Source organism: Bos taurus, chromosome 26 (assembly GCF_002263795.3).
Source record: "Bos taurus isolate L1 Dominette 01449 registration number 42190680 breed Hereford chromosome 26, ARS-UCD2.0, whole genome shotgun sequence".
Lineage (NCBI taxonomy): Eukaryota > Metazoa > Chordata > Mammalia > Artiodactyla > Bovidae > Bos > Bos taurus.
In genome coordinates this window covers 1,399,691-1,405,803 of record NC_037353.1, presented here as the reverse complement: position 1 = coordinate 1,405,803, position 6,113 = coordinate 1,399,691, and positions in this window count along the sequence as shown.

The following is a 6,113-nucleotide window of genomic DNA, read 5'->3' as shown; positions in this document are numbered from 1 at the left end:
TCAGTCTTTCCCAACATCAGCGTCTTTTGAAATGAGTCAGTTCTTTGCATCAGAGTGGTCAAAGTACTGGAGCTTCAGCTTCAGCATCAGTCCTTCCAATGAATATTCAGGACTGATTTCCATTAGAATTGACTGGTTCGATCTCCTTGCTGCCCAAGGGACTCTCAAGAGTCTTCTCCAAGACCACAGTTCAAAAGCATCAATTCTTCAGTGCTCAGCTTTCTTTATAGTCCAACTCTCACACTCATACATGACTACTGGGAAAACCACAGCTTTGACTAGATGGATCTTTGTCAGTGAAGTAATGTCTCTGTTTTTTAATATGATGTCTAGGTGGGTTATAACTTTTCTTCCAAGGAGCAAGCATCTTTTAATTTTATGACTACGGTCACCATCTGCAGTGATTTTGGAGCCCCCCAAAATAAAGTCTCTCACAATTTTCACTGTTTCCCCATCTGTGTGCTATGAACTCATGGGTCCAGATGCCATGATCTTAGCTTTCTGAATGCTGAGCTTTAAGCCAACTTTTTCACTCTGCTCTTTCACTTTCATCAAGAGGCTCTTTAGTTCCTCTTCACTTTCTGCCATAAGTGTGGTTTCATCTGCATATCTGAGGTTATCAATATTTCTCCCGCAGTCTTGATTCCAGCTTATGCTTCATCCAACCCGGCATTTTGCATGATGTACTCTGCATATAAGTTAAATAAGCATAGTGACAATATACAGCTTTGACATACTCCTTTTCCAATTTGGAAACTGTCTGTGTTCCATGTCTGGTTCTAACTGTTGCTTCTTGACCTGCATACAGATTTCTCAGGAGGCAGGTCATGTGGTCTGGTATTTCCATCTCTTTAAAAATGTTCCACAGTTTGTTGTGAACCACACAGTCAAAGGCTTTGGCATAGTCAATAAAGCAGAATTAGATATTTTTCTGGAACACTTTTGCTTTTTCAGTGATTCAACAGATGCTGGCAATTTGATCTCTGGTTCCTCTGCCTTTTCTAAATCCAGCTTGACAAGTATATCCTTTACAAGCTTACATATTTAAGGATACTTAAAGACAAGTATCCTTTACTAACTTACACATTTCTTGTTTAATTGCTAAATCGTGTCAGACACTTTTGCGACCCCATGGACTGTAGCCCCAACCCCAAGCTCCTCTATCCAAGGGATTTCCCAGGCAAGAATACTGAAGTGGATTGTGGTTTCCTTCTCCAGGGCATCTTCCTGACCTAGGGATGGAATCTGCGCCTCTGGCATTAACAGGCAGATTCTTTACCACTGAGCCACCTGGGAAGCGCTACATTTTTCTTACAAGTGTATAAAATCTATGTACTTCAAAAGTCACTCTATCTTTCTACCTGTATTTATACAAACACACACATATAGTATACACATATAAATTTTTTTCTGGAGGAAAAATTACTTTGAAAAGGGAATCCAGAATATGTAGTGCTTAAAAACATGATTTTTGAAGTCAGGAGTAGGGTCTCTCATTTACTAGCTATGTGGCCATGAGCTCATTCATAGCTTGGCCATATTGAACTTTCATTAAATAACTGTAATTCTCAAGAAGAGGACCTGACCCAGGAAATGAAGTACACAAATGCTAAGCATAGTGTTTGGTATGAAAATTGATATGAGAAAACATTTGATAAATGATATTACTATTATTAATACATTCACTGATAACCCATTACTGAGCTTGCTCCAATTCAGAAGTAAACATCATAGTTCCATGTACACCAAATTAACAGTTCTGAATAAGGATACAAACAAAGTCTGTGACATTTTAAGTTGCTATCCATACTCTTATTTGCCTATCAACTTAGAGTTTTGAGTTCTATTTGCTTGTTATTTTTTTAAACAAAGATACGAAAAAATCATTTTCTAAGTTTTTTGTTGTCTACATTGTGGGGTCTCTACCTTTTTGTTTTTCAAGAGAAAGTCATCTTCCAAGTTCAGACACTAGGATTCATGCTTGTTTTCTTTATTTCTGGGCATACTGCATGTTCTGGTATTTTGATCATTCACATACTCTAGTTTTTAATCATACCATGTAGTTCAGATTCTGAACCCATAATTCTACTAAATCACATAAGAATTGCACCCTCCTAATACTATTAATTTTGGTCTATTTTTACATTTTCTGTACCAAATGACTAATCACTAATCAGGAAAAGCCACCATTTTCTTCTGATTTTTCTTCTGCTTTGCACCTAAATACGTTGTCTATTTTTGTTCCAACTATAACTGAATGACAAGCAACCTGTCCAAAGTTGTCACTTTTTTTTCATGGAACTATCAGATATTTTTTCCATTTTCTTAGAGATGGTATCCATGTTAAATTTTGAGTTTTTAAACCTTGATTTAGAGGCCTAGTATGAATCACTGGAGAACAACTGTTTAAAACATGTATGTGATTTTAACAAGTTAAAATGTTGAACTGGTTCAAAGTCAAGACTTCCAGGGTTCTAATCAAATCATACAGCTGTGGCTATTAGAGGAACATATTTAACCATTCTGTATCTCTTTACTCATCTCTAAGATAGGGATAATACTAGTGCTAGCCTCTTAAGGTTAAGGATCAAATGATTTAATATAAATTAAAATGTTTCATGCTGTGTCTGCACACAGTTAAACCATTTAGTAATAACTATTATTAACATTCCATTTTTCACATGAGGCTTCTAAAGCTAATATCTTGGTGCTAAAATCAGGTCTCTATATCCTCATGGGTCTTTTGAGAATATATTAACTTCTTGTCTGTTCTTGTATCTAATCCTAATCCAATTGTACTACGCTTTATAGAAACGGTGCTTAGAAGGTTCAATGTCTTTCTATATAATAACTCTCCCCATGATCAATGAGATAACCCTTGATTTATCCTTCTCCAGTTCCCTCTAGACTTCAGAATCAACACTAATAGTTGATTCACTTTACTGTATGGTAGGAACTAGCAATACTGTAAGCCAACAATACTCCAACAAAAATTTAAAAAAAGAACAGAACAAAACCACTAAATTCATAGAGAAAATTTAGATTTGCAGTTAAGGTGTGGGGGTGCAAACTAGAAGAAAGCAGTCAAAAGGTACAGCATCCAGTTATAAGATAAATAAGCACTAGGGATGTAATACACAACATGATGATGATAGCTAACATTGCTCTGTGGTATATAGGAAAGTTAGAGTACATTCTAAGAGCTTTTATCACAGGGATAAAATTTTTCTTATCTCTTTCTTGTATGTATATGAAACAATAGGTGTTAGCTGAGCCTATTGTGATAATTATTTCACAATATATGTAAATCAGTGATAGAGTTTGTGTTGGTCTCCCACCCAACAGTAGGAAAAGTTCTAACAGTAAGGAAATAGACATATCTCTAAGTATGACCATGAGATAAATGTCAAGAAGTTTACATTTGTCATCAAAAGCAGTGCATGTGGTCAGTCATGTCCAACTCTTTGTGACCCCATTAACTGCAGCCTGCCAAGCTCTTCTATCCATAGAATTTTACAGGCAACAATATTGGAGTGGGTTGCTACTTCCTCCTCCAGTGTTCTTCCAAAGCCAACAATTGAACCCACAAAAGCAGAGGGTGGCCTAAAATGGTATGATTATGCCTCTAATTAAGCCTCAACTTCCAGTTTCTAAGTATAAACAATTTATCAAATCCTGTTGACATTCCTCAAAAATTCATGCAGCAAAATTTTTCAATATTGCCTACTGAACACTGACTTCCATATTAAATCATATCAGCTTCAATACAAAAGGTTATAAATCTGGATCCATCAGTTTGACCTCTTTACTAATTTTAGGATTCATATTGCATCACTGATTTAGTAAGAACTTACTGCCTTCATAAAGCTCTTCTCTGAAGACCACTAACTCCATAATTATTTAGAAAGATTTGTCTTTAAATCTTTATTTTGATTTTGTATACAGCTAGGCAGAGATATCAGAGTTATGTTCACATATCATGCATTTTTATAAGAAACTACCAGAGTAAGGCCATGAAGTAATCTTTCTTTGATAAAATAAGGGAGAGGAGGAAGAGATAGTTTGATCATGTCTTCCAAAGTAAAATTCACTGAAATATTTTACCAAGATCTACAGAAAAGAAAAAAAAAATAATAATACTTTCTAGTCTTATAATCTGTCTTCCCATTTTGTCTACAATGCACTCTAATTCAAACTTTATTTAAAGATTAATATTCTTACAGAAGAATTTCAGGGGTGTAATCCCTCAAGTTAAACTATTTAAGGTTCCATTGTATTTTTGGAATAAGGGCTAATTCTAGGTTGAGTCAGGGTACAAAAATTAATCTGGTCATCTTAGTATGTCAGAAAATAAAAAATTCTCCAAAAAAGTGATAGGTTCATATCCCATAGACATGGCAGCCAGTTTAAAGAAGCTTCCACTAAACACATCTCAGACAATTTGAGTTTCCTCTCCAAAAATAATAAGCATAATAAATTATAAGCTATAGGGAGAAAGATAGAAAAATATACATCTGTACTACTAGTAATAGATATAAAGTAAATTAGGGTAGAAGAGAAACTGATATTCCTTACAGTACAAATACTAACTGGTGAATATGGAAAGAGTGTTAAAGTTGAAAATCATGACTTTATCACCAAAGTAACTATTATGTCACATTTGCATCATCAATAGATGCCAAACTCAGTAGCAAATGTTCTAAGTGAGCAGAATATTTGCATGTTTCTAAAGTCTCCTGACAGATGGCTTATTAGTTGCAAGGGAAAAATCAGTAACTACTCTTTGTCAAGGGCAACACCTTGATCAGATGATCAAACTAATATCACCAATGAGGGGCAGATTGACATTGTGTAAATTCAGCTGTCATAATCTAAAAAGTATATAGTATCATTTATATGTTGTATCACGTTCTAGCCAGGAAAGTAAAACATGAATATAATCATAAGGAAGTATCGGACAAATTCAAAATTAGGAGTACTTCATTTTAAAGGGTGATTACATTATTCAAAATAACAATTTAATAAAGCAAAAGGAAAGCCTTTGAATATCGGAGAAGGCAATGGCACCCCACTCCAGTACTCTTGCCTGGAAAATCCCATGGACGGAGGAGCCTGGTAGGCTGCAGTCCATGGGGTCGCTGAGGGTCGGACATGACTGAGCGACTTCACTTTCACTTTTCATTTTCATGCATTGGAGAAGGAAATGGCAACCCACTCCAACACTCTAGCTTAAAAGTGATGTGACAACTAAATGTAATACTTGATCTGAAACTGGATTCTCACTGCTGCTGCTGCTGCTGATGCTAAGTCATTAGTTGTGTCCGACTCTCACTAGAGTAACAAAATTGCTACCAAGGACATTATTTGGTCAAAAACTAAACTATAACTAACATATTTGATAAAATTATTGTATCAAAGATAAGTCTTCTTAAATTGGTAACTATATTCTTACCTAAGAAAGTAATCTTACTCTTTAGAACTACCTAGCAACATTATCTAAAGGATTTAATATTTATAATTTCTTCTCATGATTCAAAAAAAGAAGAACACTATATGGAGAGAGTGTATTAAGTTTCTTCTGGTTGTAAGTCTGAGGTTCATTCCTCCCTAGGTATATGCTAGAAAACTTCCGATTCTTTAAAAGCCGCTCCCATTTCTTTGTGCATCTTCAAACCCACAACAGCATATGGAGTCCTCACATTTTGAATCACTCTGTCCCATCTTCTATCACATCTGTCTTCTGACTTTTAAAAGGTTCATCAGTTCAGTTCAGTTCAGTCCAGTCACTCAGTCATGTCTGACTCTTTGTGACCCAAAATATGATTATATAAAACCCACCAGGATAAAATCTGTATCTTAAGGTTAACTGTCTTAGGAGTTTAATTACACTTGCAAAATCTCCTTATAGTAGTATCTATATTAATGCTCAAGTGAATGACCAAGAAACAGTAATCTGGGGTCTGGAAGGAGAACATCTTCAGAATTCTGCCTACCACAGCTGGAGACAGATAGATGATAGATAAAGTATAACTGATAGATAATAATAATAGAACAAAATTAATAAAGCAAAATGAGTAAGATAATAACAAAGAGTAAAATATGCTCCTGTACTA